Consider the following 18549-nt stretch of genomic DNA (forward strand, 5'->3'; position numbering starts at 1 on the left):
GCTAGCCTTTTCCGTCATGTTCTAGACTGGATACACAAAACGAACCACTATTCCAACCAAAGACTGGAGTCAGCACTAGCAGGAGAGTGTGACCTCCGAGCTTTACTACACACAAAACTTGGGAGCCTCCCACAACATGTTAAATCTTCCGTCATATTACGAGACACAATAATGTGCTGGAAGGAGGTGAGGAAGAAGCAGGGATTATCTTTCCAATTGTCAAAGTATTTGCCTTTATGGTCACACATACAGTTCCCGGCCGGGAGGACCAGTAGTTTGTTTACCACCTGGAAGCAAAAGGGGATAAACACAGTAAAACACATACTACATGCAACAGAACCAAGACTAAAGAAGTTGCCAGAACTAGTGAGTGAATTTGGGATCCAGCCAACACACTTTCTTCAATACATGCAAGTTAGATCCTTCTGTACGCAATTAGTAGATAACTTGGAGAGAGAAATTGTAGAAAACAAATTCGATGAACTAATAGGTGAAGAACCACATAGGAAATCCCTATCAGATTTATATAGGGCAATGAAGGATATTTATGTACAAATAGAACCAAGAAATCAATTCCCGTACTGGAGACGCATTTTCAAAACAGCAGAGGTTAATGCGCAGATACTAGAGGGATGGAAAGCAGTGAGGAAGCATGTTATTAATGAAGTGTGGAGGGAGATGCAGTTTAAATTGATGCATGCGGCCATATACGCTTTTAACATTCCGCCTAGTAGTGGAGATCTAGACCAAAAACATGCATGCCCGAAATGTGCTCAACCACATACTGATTTATATCATGGCATTTGGTTATGCCCAGTGACACAAAGATACTGGACAGAGATACTAGCATATGTTACGAAAATATGGGACAGATCCATGCCACTGACACCAACACTTCTTATATTTCAATCCACAGCGTCAATGCATGCTGATGAGGAAGGGATCTTTACACAGATACCCCCACTAGTACACATAATACTACTTGTTGCAAAAAGATGTATACTGAAAAACTGTCTGGAAGCTAACGCACCGACACTAGATCAACTGGTTCAGCAACTGAAAATATGTCTACACTCAGACAGGATTGAAGCATTAACACATAAAGAAAGAAAAACTGCAAGCTTTTTCAAAAAATGGAAACCGTTCTTGATACAAATGTGTGATCTAGATATTGCGGCAGTGATGGAAGGGTTTCAACAAACAAAATGGTATCTCACAGAGGACCTTAAAGGGACCTTGGGTAAGCTGAAGGTTAGAGTAACAAGACACTAGGTAGAAAGACATAGGGAGTGGAGAATCACGATATGACAAGAAGGTGAGAACAATGAGAGGTTGAAAAACCCACAAAAAAATTAATAAATAAATAAAAATAAAATAAGGACTGCCAAGGTTTTTTTATGTTAATTGTTAACAAAGTTTATTGGAAAACATGCGAAACATCAGAAACTAGTATGTAAAAGTCATTGTACCGGGATGATATTTCAACAAATACAAAGTTATGTATATCATTGTACTTCCACCAAGATATGGGCAATGTCATACTTGGTTTCCTGTAACTGTAAAGGAAAGAAAAAAAAATTAACAAAACTCAATAAAAACTGTTTTAAAAAAAAAAAAAAAAGCAATAATAACTGAAAGATGCTTATTGACTAGGTCAAAAACCATACATCGTTTGGTCTTAACCCCCAAGCCCCTCACATTCCATGTTAATATCTTGTCTCCCATAAAGTAATAGAAGTAACATAAGATAAAAAATAGTTTAAAAGAAGAAAAAGGAAAGAAATTGAAGAAGAAAAAGCTGATGAACTAGTCACTTAATAGAATAACAACATATAGGTTTGAGAAGTGTTGATTTCTTATCCAAAGCATCCATCTTTCCTGGAATAAATACTTTCCATTTTATGTTGGGTAGTCTTCGTATAATCCGGTTAGATTGAGACTCTCATACTGTTATATGATAAATGATGCAATTTAATAAAAAAAAAAAAAGAGTCCCAGTACAGAGCAATGGCAGAATCACAGAAGGAATAAAGATTACATTAAAAGAAGAGGAAAGACAAATGCTATCAGTCGCACATCCAAAACTATTTGTTACTTTGTACTTTTTCATGTATATTGTAATAATCAATGAGCACAGCAGTACTCAAAAGGGAAAAAAACATCTAAAACAATTCAAATCAAAGAAAAAAAGAGAGCACGTGTCCCTGGCCTGAATAGATGGCAAAGGGACCCCCAACTTTTGCCCTATAAGAATTTAAACAGTGGAAATATCAATTATAAGAAAGGACACCCGGAAAAATCTGCATTTGAATCACTGGCTTTCATCAGGGGTAACTCTCTTTGGACAAAATGCTGTATTATATATCCCTGATGGCACAATATAATCAATGGATAAATAGAATTGGCAAAGGAATGGAACTAGTGGTGGCTGTGATGTACATGGACAAGACTCCCCTCAGCCCAAAGGACTCCATGCCTGGTTTACAAAAAACACTCTCCATTCGACACACCGCTTAGGTGTCAAATCTAAGCAGGAACCAGGAAGTTAAAGACAGTCACATGGCACACACTGCCCCACTTCCTGCTTCAGTGATACATACAGCCCCACTTCCTGTTACCGAGACATGCTCTGCCCCGCTTCCTGTTACTGGGGTACATACTGCCCCACTTCCTGTTTCAGGAATACACACTTCCCCACTTCCTATTTACATGTCAAATAACGACAGTATGCGCATGATAAGGGGACAAACTCCTAGACAACCCAGATCATGTCACAAAAGTGACGTGCCCAGGTCTCGCTTCCAGTACCGGAAGTGGCCAAAGGAGGCTTCAAAGAGTGGTGATATAGTGAATAGAGTGCATGCGCAATGTAACCATGATGCATATATCTTTTTATATTATTATTTTTTAAATAAAAAGATGCAAAAACAACAACGTTAAGTGAAACAATATACATATACTGTATAAATATATGAACAATAACTGTAAAATGAGGGCAGTTTAGTATCCCAACCCATGTGATAGTTACCCACAAAATACAATAGACCAGTGTGATATATAATACATAAGAAAGGACAAATAGGTAACCATGTGTCATTAAGAAATGTTAGGGGCCATAAACCTTATTACAAAGAATAATGTAAAAAAAAAAAAAGGTATTAAACCAAGGAAAATATTCAGTTTCATCGGCTATAGTACCCATGTGTCAAATCATGGAAAGCTTGGGAGAAGAGTTCTGTTCAGTACCAGCCAAGCCACCACATGCATAATTCCAAAGAAAATAGGTAAGAGCAAAATTCGTATAATTTAAGACGTTAATTCATGGCTCAATGTATAAAGATACAATAGAGGCATCTCATATGGATTTGCCACGGTGCAAATTGAATCAAGCAAGGCAAAATTTCAAAAATGAATCGATAAGAACATAGACATATATAAATGCATTATAGATCAATTATATTCAGAAATTAATCAAAAAATACTGTCCTAGAAATTTAGGCGAAGCATCAGGAAGATCATAATTATCATAATTATAAAAGATAAAAAATACCAATGACTTTTAGAAAAAAGTCGAAACAGGTAATACGCACTATTAAAAGGAGGAGAAAAGTTCCAAAGTCTTCTACAAGAAAGTGTCTCACATGTCTGAAAATTGAAGGAAGCCAAGGAATGCAATGTCCTTTCAATTAATTAAGACCAAAGGCATCAAACGGAAGACGACATTCATCTGTAACTGTGTCCGGAGTATCCAAACAATATAATAGGAGACAATATGGAAGAACGTGTCAGTATGCCAAAGAGGTGGTCCCAATATAAGAGGAAATTTAATCAATCAAGGAATGAGGGTCATTCAGTTATGAGGTTAAGAGACTGTTGAGGTTCAGACTTCAGGTTGATCAAGATAAGGCCGGATTTACACTGCATTTTGCGCGCGTTGCACTTCCGTGTGTCATCAGTGAATGGTGCGTGGCTGTGTGATTTTCATGCATATGCCATCCTTATAACACGCGGTTTTGATGTTTAGAAAAAGAAATGGAGGAAGTGCTTTTATTTTTTCCTTCATTTCTTTATCTACTGTTGCGCGAATCACGAGCGACACACGGAAGTGCTTCCGTGTGCCGTGCGCGATTTTCACGCACCCATTGACTTCAATGGGTGCGTGATGCGCGAAAAACGGCCAAGTATAGGACATGTCGTGAGTTTTACGCAGCGGACATATGCTGCGTGAAAATTACGGACTGTCTGAACGGCCCCATTGACTGACATAGGTCCGTGCGGCACGCGTGATTTTCACGCGCGTATCACGGACGTTAAATACGCTCGTGTAAATAAGGCCTTAGAGTCAGAGATAAAGAGATATCCATCCATGATTCTGTCAGGTGTAGCCAAACTATGCAACAACCCTAATGAAAATCGATGTAAGGGATCAAATCTGTATGCAAGGGTACATAACGTAGATAGGGGGAAAAAAATGTATAAACAAACTGTTGATTTTAAAATATATACCGGATAAACAATGATTATATAAATGTAATTGATAATAACACATACGTGTAGTTATGTACACCGCGTTCCAAATTATTATGCAAATGTTATTTTTCCTAAGTAGTCGATGCAAATGACAGTCAGTATAATCTTCAAGGCATCAACCGTTGGAGTATAATGCGAATTTTATTGAACAAATCTCCTAATGATAACAGGTTTTTTTTTTAGACGTAAAAAAACTCAAAATGCACTGTTTCAAATTATTATGCACAACAGAGATCAAAACATTTTAAAGGTTGTAAAGAGAACTAAAATGGTAATTTGTTGAATTTAAAGCATCAGGAGGTCATATTTACAGAAATCAAAAGCTCTTTCAATCAAAAAAAAACTTAACAGGCCAAGTTACATGTTAAAGAGGCTCTGTCACCAGATTTTGCAACCCCTATCTCCTATTGCAGCAGATCGGCGCTGCAATGGAGATAAGAGTAAAGTTTTTTTTAGTTTTTTTTAAAACGAGCATTTTTGGCCAAGTTATGACCATTTTTATACTTACCTGCAAACGCCGATGCTGCTGCAGAATCAAATGTAGCCTCTGGTGCCGATGTGTCCTCGCTGGTCCGACACGATGCAGGACCTGGGGCAGGAAGTGAGTGACGCCACAGCGTGATCTCTCGAGAACACGCTGTGTCATTGCACTGCCAGAAGCTGGGCGTTGTGAAGAGAAGTGGCTGATACTTCTATACACAACGCCCAGCTAGTAAAAGAAGTAAAAACGCCCCGATGTAACGAACACAATACACGCCCAGTTGTACTTTAGAAAGCCTAATTTACATAAATATAAAAATGGTCATAACTTGGCCAAAAATGCTCGTTTTAAAAAAAACAAAAACGTTACTCTTATCTCCATTGCAGCGCCAATCTGCTGCAATAGGAGATAGGGGTTGCAAAATCTGGTGACAGAGCCTCTTTAACATAGGACCCCTTCTTTGATATCACCTTCACAATTCTTGCATCCATTGTATTTGGACAGTTTCTGCTTGAATATCTTTGCAGGATGTGAGAATAGCCTCCCAGAGCTTCTGTTTTTATGTGAACTGCCTCCCACCCTCATAGATATTTTGCTTGAGGATGCTCGAAAGGTTCTCAATAGGGTTGAGGTCAGGGGAACATGGCGGCCACACCATGAGTTTCTCTCCTTCTATGCCCATAGCAGCCAATGACACAGAGGTATTCTTTGCAGCATGAGATGGTGCATTGTCATGCATGAAGATAATTTTGCTACGGAAGGAATGGTTCTTCTTTTTGTACCACGGAAGAAAGTGGTCAGTCAAAAACTCTACGTCATTTTCACACCGTCAGGGACCCTAAAGGGGCCTACCAGCTCTCTCCACATGATTCCAGCCAAAAACATGACTCCGCCACCTCCTTGCTGACGTCGCAGCCTTCTTGGGACATTGTGGCCATTCACCAACCATCCACTACTCCATCCATCTGGACCATCCAGGGTTGCACGGCACTCATCAGTAAACAACACGGTTTGAAAATTAGCCTTCATGTATTTCTGAGCCCACTGCAACCGTTTCTGCTTGTGAGCATTGTTTAGGGGTGGCCGAATAATAGCTTTATGAACACTTGCTAACCTCTGGAGGATCCTACACTTTGAGGTTCGCGGGACTCCAGAGGCACCAGCGGCTTCAAATACCTGTTTGATGCTTTGCAATGGCATTTTAGCAGCTGCTCTCCTAATCCTATTAATTTATCTGGCAGAAACCTTCCTCATTATGCCTTTATCTGAACGAACCCATCTGTGCTCTGAATCAGCCACAAATCTTTTCACAGTACGATGATCACGCCTAAGTTTTCTTGAAATATCCAATTTTTTCATACCTTGTCCAAGGTATTGCACTATTTCACGCTTTTCGGCAGCAGAGAGATCCTTTTTCTTTCCTATATTGCTTGAAACCTGTGGCCTGCTTAATAATGTGGATCGTCCTTCTTAAGTAGTTTTGCTTTGATTGGGCACACCTGGCAAACTAATTATCGCAGGTGTCTGAGATTGATTACAATGATCCAAAGAGTCCTAAGACACAATACCATCCATGAATTAAATTGAAAAACTAATAATTAAATGTTTATGACACTTAAATCAATGTGCATAATAATTTGGAACACGGTGTATTACGTTTTGTAGAAGCCTGTGAAGAGCAGTTCCTCATTGATACCTGCCGGGGCCACCGTCTGCAATTGAAAAATTCAGCAGGACCCCATACGTAACAGTTCTGATATTAACCCCTTAAGGACGCAGCCTAGTTTTGGCCTTAAGGCTCAGAGCCCATTTTTCAAATCTGACATATTTCACTTTATGTGGTAATAATGTCGGAATGCTTAAACCTATCCAAGTGATTCTGAGATCGTTTTCTCGTGACACATTGGGCTTCATGTCCGTGGTAAAATTTGGTTGATATATTCAGTGTTTATTGGTGAAAAATTGCAAAATGTAGAGAAAATTTTGAAAAAATAGCATTTTTCAGAATTTTAATGCATCTGCTTGTAAAACAGACGGTTATACCACCCAAAATAGTTACTAGTTCACATTTCCCATATGTCTACTTTAGATTGGCATCGTTTTTTGAACATTCTTTTATTTTTCTTGGACGATACAAGGCTTAGAACATAAACAGCAATTTCTCATATTTTTAAGAAAATTTCAAAAGCCTTTTTTTTAAGGTACCTGTTCAGTTCTGAAGTGGCTTTGAGGGGCCTATGTATTAGAAACCCTGATAAAACACCCCATTTTAAAAACTAGACCCCTCAAAGTATTCAAAACAGCATTTAGAAAGTTTTTTAACCCTTCAGGCATTTCACAAGAATTAAAGCAAAGTGTAGGTGAAATGTGCAAATTTCTTTTTTCTTGCTGAATTTAAATTTTATTCAATTTTTTTTCTGTAACACAGAAGGTTTTACCAGAGAAATACTACTAAATATGTATTGTCCAGATTCTGCAGTTTTTAGAAATGTCCCACATGTGGCTCTAGTGCGCTCATGGACTAAAACACAAGCCCTAGAAGCAAAGAAGCACCTAGTGCATTTTGAGGCCTCTTTTTTATTAGAATATATTTTAGGCAGCATGCCAGGTTTAAAGAGGTTTTGAGGTGCCAAAACAGTAGGAATCCCCCAATGGTGACCCTATTTTGCAAACTGCACCCCTCAAGGAATTCATTTATGGTTGTTGTTACCATTTTGACGGCAGAGTTTTTTCACAGCACCTATTTGAATTGGGCTGTGAAATAAAAAAAAGTCATTTTTTCCAATAAGATGTCATTTGTGATCAAAATTTCTTATTTTCACAGGGAACAAAATACCCCATTTGTGGTGATAAACTGCCGTTTGGGCCCATGGGAGGGCTCAGAAGGAAAGGAGTGCTATGTGTTTGTAGGAGTCCAGATTTTGGTGGATTGGTTTTCGGGTGCCATGTCGCATTTGCAGAGCCCCAGAGGTATCAAAGCAATAGAAACCCACCAGAAGTGACCCCATTTTGGAAACTACCCCCTCAACGAATTCAAATATGGTTGTTGTTACAAGTTTTACTGCACAGTTTTTTCACAGCACCTATTTGAATTGGGCTGTGAAATGAAAAAAATGACATTTTTTCCAATAAGATGTCATTTTTTTTATCAAAATTTCTTATTTTCACAGGGAACAATATACCCCATTTTGTTGCCCAATTTCTCCTTAGTGCAGCAATACCCCATTTGTGGCGACAAACTGCCGTTTGGGCCCATGGGAGGCCTCAGAAGGGAAGGAGCGCTGTGTGTTCTTTGGAGTGCAGATTTTGCTGGTGGTTTCTCTTGGCTCAAATACCCACAAAATCTCTCTCAGACCGGAGCAGGCAAAACTAAATTGGGTATGATCCAACAAATACCCTAAATAACATATATAAAGTACAGTGAAGTTTACCGCTCAGACGGCACTGGTAACAGTCCAATATCATTCAGTATGGGCTCTCTCCCAGAAAAATGCAGTGGACAGTCCGCAATCCAATGAGGGTGTGGATGGTAATTCTTATCCTTGTAGTTCCACCAAGCTCCTTATCGTCTCCCTCCACATTCAAAGAACTACTGGTAGGAAAAGGATCTTATGTCTCTAATAGATGGAAAAAGGAAGACACATAGTGCAACACCCTCTGCAAAAAGATTGCTCCACGCCAAGTTTAATCCATACTCACAGAAGTAACAAGAAATAAAAGCATCAAGGTAAGTAAAAATCTTTAAAATTTCTAGGCGGCACGCCAAACACTCTAGGGCGAGAGTGTTTGGCGTGCCGCCTAGAAATTTTAAAGATTTTTACTTACCTTGATGCTTTTATTTCTTGTTACTTCTGTGAGTATGGATTAAACTTGGCGTGGAGCAATCTTTTTGCAGAGGGTGTTGCACTATGTGTCTTCCTTTTTCCATCTATTAGAGACATAAGATCCTTTTCCTACCAGGAGTTCTTTGAATGTGGAGGGAGACGATAAGGAGCTTGGTGGAACTACAAGGATAAGAATTACCATCCACACCCTCATTGGATTGCGGACTGTCCACTGCATTTTTCTGGGAGAGAGCCCATACTGAATGATATTGGACTGTTACCAGTGCCGTCTGAGCGGTAAACTTCACTGTATTTTATAGATTTTGCTGGATTGGTTTTCGGGTGCCATGTCGCATTTGCAGAATCCCAGAGGTATCAAAGCAATGGAAACCCACCAGAAGTGACCCCATTTTAGAAACTACACCCCTCAAGGAATTCATTTATGGGTAATGTGACTATTTAGACACCATAGTTTCTTCACAGAACTTATTTCAATTGGGCTGGGAATTTAAAAAAAAATTTTTTTTTCCAATAATATGTAGTTTTAGCTCAAAAATTCTTATTTTCACAAGAAATAAAATACCCCATTCTGTTGCACAATTTGTCCTAAGTGCAGCAATACCCCATTTGTGGTGATAAACTGCCGTTTGGGCCCATGGGAGGGCTCAGAACGAAAGGACCACCATTTGGCCTACTGGGGATTTTCTGGTGCGAAGTCATATATGCAGAAGCCCCTGAGGTACCAGTATAGTTGAAACTCGAAAGAAGTGACCCAATTTTAAAAACTACACCCTTAAGTCATTCATCTAGAGGTGTAGTGAGCATTTTTACCGGAGACATACACCCCATAAACTGTAATATTGGTTCTCACGGGTATGGCAATACCCTACATGTGGCTGTTATCCGCTGCCTGGGCACACAGCAGGGCTCAGAAGGGAAAGATGAGGGGGATAAGCTGTGCGGAGTACATCAGGGTAAGTAAAATTGGGGTAAATTATAAACCAAGGGATGTATGATAAATTTTAAAACACTCTTTCATACAGAGCTCTGGTTTTTCGGGACACGCGTCACATTGATATATTGTGTCCTCCCTTATCCCCCTCTTATAGCAAACTTTGCACCTCTTTGACTTTTTCCCTTCTTGCCAGTTTGGGGAACTTCTCCTGGAAAGTGTTGCACTTGTACGATGTGTGTGGCCCCGCTTCCAGAAGTACTGGGTGTCCCCCTTCTTGGTCCCTAAAGATTAGGTTCTTGATAATCACCTCTTGAAATTCCAGGAAAGTTCCTTTCTGGCCTGTACATCGACGTAGCACGTACACATTGTACAAAGCCATCGGTATGATGTGCACGGCCAGCTTCTTATACCACACCGCATGGCGCTGTAGGGCTTCAGGACTTGATCTGACAAGTCCACCCCTCCCATGTACCTATTGTAGTCCAGGATGTAGTCTGGTTTGGGGGTCTCTGTACTGGTACCTCGTATTGGTAATTGTGTGACATCTCTCTTGTACTTGACACACAATAATTTGCTGCTAGAATGTGCCCTGCTCTCACCCCTTCTTGTTTGCCCAAGCAGAGTCTTAGGGAGGCCTCTCAGATTTCTTCTAACAGTGACTTCTGGAAGCGTGGCAGTTGAAGAGTGGGACGCTGGTATAAAAATTATCCAGGTAGAGGCAGTTGAAGAGTGGGACGCTGGTATAAAAATTATCCAGGTAGAGGTGGTAACTCTGGTCCAGCAGTGGGTGCACCAAATCCCACACAATTTTTACATTAACTCCCAGTAAGGGGGGGGGGCATTCTGGGGGTTGAATACTGGTGTCCTTCCTTTTATATATCCTAAATTTGTAGGTATACCCTGATGCACTCTCGCACAGCTTATACATCTTCACGCCATACCTTGCCCTCTTACCCGGCAGGTACTCGCGGAATTGAAGCCTCCCTTTAAAATCTACCAAGGACTCCTCAATAGAAATACACTTCTCAGGGTGTATGATTGGGAAAACCGGGCACTGAAACGGTCTAATAGGGGTCTCCCTTTATACAAACGGTCAAAACTGGGGTCATCTCGGGGTAGGCACGGCTCATTATCAGTATAATGTAAGAAGCGAAGTATTGCCCAATTTATTTATTTTTTTAGGTTCCAGTTCAGTTCTGAATTTGCTTTGAGGGACCTATATATTAGAAACCCCTATGAAACACCCCATTTTAGAAACTAGACCCCTCAAAGTATTCACAACAGCATATAGAAAGTTTATGAACCCTTTAGGTGTTTCACAGGAATTTAGAGCAAAGTAGAGGTGAAATTTACATTTTTTTTTTTGTCAGAAAATCCTCTTTATACCATTTTTTTTATAACACAAAAGGTTTTATCAGAGAAACGCAACTCAATACTTATTGCCCAGATTCTGCAGTTTTGAGAAATATCCCACATGTGGCCCTAGTGCGGTAATGGACTGAAGCACCGGCCTCCGAAGCAAAGGAACACCTAGTGGATTTTGAGCCCTCCTTTTTATTAGGCACCATGTCCGGTTTGAAGAGGTCTTGTGGTGCCAAAACAGTGGAAACCCCCAAAAGTGACCCCATTTTGGAAACTAAACCCCTTGAGGAATTCATTGCAGTTTTGATGGGGTGCATGTGACTTTTTGATCAGTTTTTATTCTAGTTTTAAGTGGCGTGGTGACTAAAAAACCCGCAATTTTACGATTGTTTTTTTTATTCTATTTTTTTTACAGCATTCACCGTGCGCTATAAATGACATATTCACTTTATTCTGCGGGGCGATACGATTACGGCGATACCATATGTTTATAGTTTTTGTATGTCTTATGGCGTTTGCACAATAAAAAACTTTTTGTAAAAAATAATTTACTTTTTGTGTTACCTTATTCTAAGAGCCATAACTTTTTTATTTTTCCATCAATAAAGCCGTGCGAGGACTTATTTTTTGCGTAACGAACTGTAGTTTCGATCAGCACCATTTTTAGGTACATGCGACTTTTTGATCTCTTTTTATTCCATTTTTTGGGATGTGAAGTGACCAAACAATTGTGATTCTGGTACGGTTTATTATTATTTTCTTTTATGGCGTTCACCGCGCGGGATAAATAACGAAATAATTTTTTAGTTCAGGGTGTTACGGACGCAGCGATACCAATTATGTATAGTTTATTTGTTTGTTTATATATTTTTATTAATAATAAAGGACTGATAAGGGAAAAGGGGGGATTTTTACTGTTATTACTTTTAAAACTTTTATTTTCTTATTTTTACACATCCTTTTTTAACTTTTTTTTAACTTTATTACTTTGTCCCACTAGGGGACTTGAGGGCAGGAGGCCCTAATCACTATTCTAATACACTGCACTACATGCGTAGTGCAGTGTATTAGAGCGGTCAGCTACTCACTGACAGCCACTAGGCTTCCGTCTATGGCATAGCCGGACGCCATTGTTTGGTGTGCGGTTGCCATAGTCACCATCGCCAGCCGCTATCGTGTAGCAGGCTGGCGATTGTAGCTTAACCCCTAAAAAGCCGTGATCACTATTGAACACGGCTTTTAAGGGGTTAATCAGCGGGGACACAGCGATCGGTACCCGCTGTAGGAGCTGCGGCAGCTGCTGTACCAGACAGCAGCTGTCACAGCTCCTGCATGTGTCGGGAGGACGGGCGAAATGGCCGTTACTCCCGCGACGTAATAGTCCGTCGCTGAGCGCGAACGATACACTTAGCATGACGGATTATTACGCCGCTGAGCGTTAAGGGGTCAAGCTGCCACCCCTAATGTTAGAGAAAGATTTATCTATCCCAAAAACTCTCCTATCTCCATACTTACCATCATGATAGTTGGCAAAGTATGCGGCTACAGATGTGTGAGTTTTGCCTTTTCTTCTATCGCTATCTGCCAAATTGATTGTAGATAAATGTTTTTGGATGCGTTTCCGCAGTTCCTGAGTTGTCTGACCTACATATAGCTTGGGAAAAGCGCAAGCTATTACATAGATCACACAATTACTTCTACAAGTAATGTAATGTTTCAAAAGATAGTTGGTCCCATCTCGTGTGGTTTGAAAGTTCGTGGTTAGAGTCATGAGTTGACAAACATTGCAATTGCCACACGGAAAGGAAGATTTTATTGAAAACCCCCTCCCAAGTGTCGTAGTGGGTCGTGAAAAGTGGCTCAGGAATAACTTATCCTTTAAGCTTGGAGCTTGTTTTGCCACTAAAAGTGGTTTATCAGGGACATATCTTGAAAGACGAGCATCAAGTCCCAAAATGGCCCAGTGAGACTCTAAAATTTATCGAATTTCACCCCACTGATTGTTAGTAGTAATTAGCCACGTGTTTCCAGGCGATTCGTCAAATCTGAAGCTACTTTACGGAAATCATTGAAAGAAGCACAGATGTGTCGTAACAGTAGAAACTTACCAATAGGTATTCCTGTATTCCTGTTTTAACATTTTAACTGTTTTAACATTTTGAGGATGAAAACTGCTGAAATCAAGTAGATTGTTGGTTGCTGTATTCTTTCTGAATAAATATGTTGTAACACGGCCTCCTGTTTGTTGGATCTTCAAGTCCAAGAACTCAACCATTGATTTGGAGAAGGTTGTGTGTCAGGTGAATATGCCAAGGGTTTTGAACCAGAGTGTCAATGAAGGACAGACAGGTCTCTTCTGATCCTGTCCAAAAAAATAGCACATCGTCAATATAACGATACCATTTAATAACACATCCTTGGTAGTCATGCGATGGGCGTACCCACTCCCTCTCCCACCAACCCAAAAACAGGTTGGCATAGGAGGGGCACATCAGGCGCCCATCGCAGTGCCCGAGAATTGGCGATAAAAAGTTCTATCAAACACAAAATAGTTATGGAATAGGATAAACTCCTACAAATCTATCAAAAAAGACTTACACATGTCTTCAATGGTCTCGTCCTCGCCAAGAAAAGTGGTCACTGCCTATATACCATCCAGATGGGCTATATTTGAATACAAAGATTCAACATCACAAGTGACGAGAAGAGTTTCTGCTGGTAACACCAAATCATCTAGTTCTTGGATCAAATGAGAAGAGTCCCTGAGATGTGAGGGTAATTTAAGAACCAAAGGCTGTAAAAAGACATCCAAAAATAGACATGCCTTTTCACAAAGGAAACCAATGCCTGCCACAATGGGTCTACCTGGTGGATTATACTTGTTTTTATGTATCTTTGGTGGCAAATAAAATGTGGCAACCACTGGCTCCTCTACCATCAAAAAGTCAAACTCTTTCTTTGTTAGAGTACCATATGTTTGTTCTGATTGTATTAGTCTACTTAACTTCTGTTGAAAGACATTTGTGGGATCAGATGGCAGTGATGCAGAAAATGTACGGTTCAACAGTTGACGTTCTGCTTCAGCAGTGTACATCTCTATCAGCCAGAGTACAATATTCCCACCTTTATCAGCTTCTTTTATTAAAAAATTTGAGGTTACTTTGTAAAGACAATATGACAATATGGCCTGTTATTCCAATCTGGAAATGTTGCGACCCTTAACATGGTTTAATGTGGGTTCTCGTATGTCCTTACAGACCACATCAAAACATATGAGGGGAAGGAAACATCTTCAAGGTACAGTAGACGTAGAGGGTTTATGTAGAGGAAATAGTTTCCTACCTGTGGGATGTTTGTTCTCCTGTAGTAGATTTAGAAAGTAATTGAAGACCTGTCTGTCCTCACTCTGAATTTCATGTGCAAATTCTGGTTGATCATATAACAGCTTGAAGGATAATTGCCTACAAATAAATAAACATCCTTAACCAGTTTGAATCTATCCAAAGTCTTCATGGAGGCAAAGGTAGGACCACGTCCCAAAACCAACCTCTCATATTGAGTTAATGCGTGCATAGATAAGTTGATAACTTGAAGAGAATTACTCTCATTTAATGTTTCTGATTGTGCTTTTCATAGGTTTGTTTGTTGGGGGTCAATGGTCTGTTCCTTAGACCTCTTTTTTTATGTTAGATTTGCGGCGTCCACGTCTAGTTTTCCGTCGAGGTCGCTTGACCCTGATGATAAAAAATCGTCACTTTGACTTTGATCTCCTGTATTTGACATTGCATTATGGGAGTTCCCTGAATAGGTGACATTACGTGTGTTTCCTTGATGCTTCCATTTAAAAGCCCTTTTTTTTCAAAATCATTCTTGCCCCGAGAAAATGTATCTTTTTTTCTTTTATGTTTCTTTTAATTTTTGAAGGAAAGGTTTCACCAGTCTGTCTGAATCAAAAGTGTGTCTCTAGAGTCCTAATTTTGCTTTTAGTTTGATCTAAAAGCTCCCTATCATCATTTAGTAGCATGCCAATCCAAATTTTGGAACATTGTAAAAGGACTGTTGCCCAGGTATCCTTAAAGTCTTGTAGAATCTGACATGCAGGAAAAATTTGTATTGAGGTATAGCTGTTCCACCAAAGTCTGGTTACCATTTTGTGTGCTTCTACAAGATTCCCTGCTATTTTATGAAATTCAGAATCTGCATTTACCACAATCTAAAACAATTAAAATCGAAGAAAAAAAGAGAGCACCTGTCCCTGGCCTGAATAAATGCCAAAGGGAACCCCACTTTTGCCCTATAAGAATTTAAACAGGAGAAATGTCAATTAAAAGGAATAAAGTTAGCATACAGTCCACTGCGACAACCTTTTTTCCAGATACGCTTCAAACGTTACTACATGAAAAAAACTGAACACTCTCACCCGTGCAGTGGATCGTAGCAATCTGGACTTTTTCCTTTTTTTTTATTCTTCCTTCAAACTTGAGGGGAGATGGGTTTAGCTCCAATTTAGCACCAGTTTTACTCCGCCAACATGTAAACATTCATGGGAGGAGAGGGAGGGAGAGAGGATAGATTGTGGTCCGCCGCGCCACACTCAATGATGGTCAGCGGAGATCAGCGGTCTGCCCCTTAGTCGGTGGGTTCACAAGAGCTGCTAAACCGCAGGAAGAGGCTGTATGGCGGCTGTAAGGGCTGCAATCAAGCAGCCTAGAGTTGTCGCATCACACACCAGATACTCAGAAGGATCCCAGAGACTGCTGAGCAGCAGTGGACAGCTGTGTAGCGAGCAGGCGGGCTGGTGTGGTCACATCACACGCCGGATAGCATAATTGAGCCGAGAGGGAGGAAAGCGTGGCAGGTTGCGTAGTTACGTCATTCCGTCATGCCTCCCAGGTGATTTATGGGGGTTTCTAATATATAGGCCCATCAAAGCCACTTCAGAACTGAACTCGTTCCTAAAAAATTAGGCTTTCGAAAATTGCTTAAAAATGTGAGAAATTTCTGCTAAACTTATAAGTCTTGTTACGTCCTAGAAAAATAAAAGGATGTTCAAAAACAATGCCAACAAAAAGTAGACATATGGGAAATGTTAACTAGTAACTATTTTGTGTGGTATAACTATTTGTCTTAGCAGATGTCACGAAGGGCGGTAAGGCGGTAAGGCAGCTGGCCAACTGGGAGCAAGTAAATGTCTATAGTTCTATAGGTACCTGTGACAGCTCAGACAGCAGTGGGACAGGCTCGGCTGGGACTAGGCAGCAGGCGGACGTCAGGTGAGGTGAAGAAGGTCAGACGTGGATGTAGCGCAGCACGACTTTGGCACAGCTCAGTGCTAGACCAGGAATGTATGGATTGCTAGGAACAGGACCTGGAAACAGGTATAGGTACAAGGACAGGGACTGGAACAGGAAACACACTAGGAGGCCATCACATTGACAAACTATAGGGAACACAACAACACTCAGGAATAGAACTATGGGGCTGGACACCTCATAGTCCAGGGTACTCACAGGTCAAAGTTCATCCACGAGATCCGGTGCGCGCGCTGCCCCTTTAAGAGGGGGCACGAGCATGCAGGCGCACCATATGGGATTCGGCTGAGGTGAGTAGACGCAAGCGCTGGCGTCTCCTAAGGAGGAGGCTGGGGCCAGCGCTTGTCGACACGTGGCTGCGGCTTACAGCAGATACATTACAATTTTGAAAAATTTTGTCTAAATTTTTGTGTTTTTCACAAATAAACACTGAATGTATCGACCAAATTATATGTCACGAGAAAACAATCTCAGAATTGCTTGGGTAGGTAAAAGCATTCCAAAGTTATTACCACATAAATTGACATATGTCATATTTGAAAAATGAGGCTCTGTCAGGAAGGTCAAAAGTGGCTGCATCGGGAATGGGTTAAACAACCTTAAAGGAAAGGTGTCAGTTATGGGCCTATTTTTTTTTAATTATTCAAATGTGCACCCTAATGTAACTTTATGTCTCTGTTTTTTTTTTTTGTGGGGGCAGCCATCTTTATTAGCATATGTGTATATGTCTCTGCACGACACATACACAGGTGCTATATGGCACACCTGGGGCATAGGAGACTAGGGACCGGAGCAATTCTAGCTGTGAACTGCACATGCTCTCGCTTCAAGGGAATACGGGTGACATTTTATTGAAGATCGGCAACCCCTGCAGTCATCGCAGGAGCGGTCGCCAATTTAAATGAATTGCCGGGTCCCACCTGCTGTGAATGAAGGACCACCAGGGACTTAATTTGAATTGCTGTCCCCCAACGCTCCAAAAAATTCAATGTGACCAGGGTTAGTAGCGGTCCTATTGAAAGCAGGTCACTGACCTACTTTCAATGTGAGCACTAGTAATACCGGTCACATCGAACTGCCCATTCATAAGAAATTGATGGCCTATCCTCAGGATAGGCCATCCATATCTGATCGGTCGGGGTCTGACTCCCGGTACCCCCGCCGGTCAGCTGTTTTCAAGGGGCTGCAGTGCTTGTACGAGCACTGCTTTAGCTTCATTTCATTCTGTTGGTACTGTGAATAACCGACACCCTTGTAGCGGCGGGTCACAGTATTACAGCCTTCTCCGATTCAAGTGAAAGGGAGAAGCTGGTTTACTGGGACTTGCTGCTACAAGCGTATGAGCGCTGCGGTCCCATCAAAGCAGATGATCGGCGGGCTGCCCGTAGTTGGACCTCAATCAATCAGATATTGATGGTCTATCCTGAGGATAGGCCATCAATTTATTATGAATGGACAGTTCAATGTGACGTGTTACTAGCGGTCACCTTAAAAGTAGGTCACTGACCTACTTTTAATATGACCGCTAGTAACCCCGGTCACATAGCTAATGCAGGGACTCTGTAACTTAAAGGAACAGTGTCACCAAAAAAAATGTTTTTATATCAGTTCGATTTTAGTGTTTTATTAAAAACTTTTATATTTATTTGTGTGTTTGTGTTTTACTTTTTTTTATTTTTTTACTTTTTCTTCCCTATGGGGGCTGCCATTTTTTTTTCCATTTCTGCATGTGTCGATTAACGACACATACAGACATGGAATACGGCACATACAGTCCCATAGTGAATGCGAACGGGGCCCGTTCCATCCACTATGGTGTACGCCGTCTGTGTGGGAACGGCGCATGCGCCGCTCCCACACAGTCCAAGTTGAACTGTGCGGCGCCATTTTCCTGTGGACCGGAAGTCGCGACCGGACAGTAAGATTACTACTTCCGGTCGCGGCTTCCGGACTTGTGCACTTGGAGCAGCGGCAGCAGACGGAGCTGACGGACCGGAGGGAGCGGCGGCGGCAGTAGCAGGTAAGTTATTTCTATGTATGTTCGTGTTTCAGTGTGTGTTTACTACTGTATGTAAACCTACTACA

General features: G+C 40.9%; 1 long non-coding RNA gene across 1 annotated transcript in view; it reads right to left on the reverse strand.

Moving 5' to 3' along the window:
• Positions 1 to 1469: 1469 nt before the first annotated feature.
• LOC142759860 (uncharacterized) overlaps positions 1470 to 18549 on the reverse strand; it is a 93182-nt gene continuing 76102 nt past the window's right edge. The window contains exons 4-7 of the long non-coding RNA XR_012883204.1: positions 14495 to 14613; positions 13261 to 13514; positions 3591 to 3733; positions 1470 to 1556 (exon numbers count right to left, since the gene is read on the reverse strand). This is a non-coding gene — a long non-coding RNA (uncharacterized LOC142759860). The remainder of the gene's footprint in view (positions 1557 to 3590; positions 3734 to 13260; positions 13515 to 14494; positions 14614 to 18549) is intronic.

This window comes from Rhinoderma darwinii, chromosome 4, assembly GCF_050947455.1.
Source record: "Rhinoderma darwinii isolate aRhiDar2 chromosome 4, aRhiDar2.hap1, whole genome shotgun sequence".
NCBI lineage: Eukaryota > Metazoa > Chordata > Amphibia > Anura > Rhinodermatidae > Rhinoderma > Rhinoderma darwinii.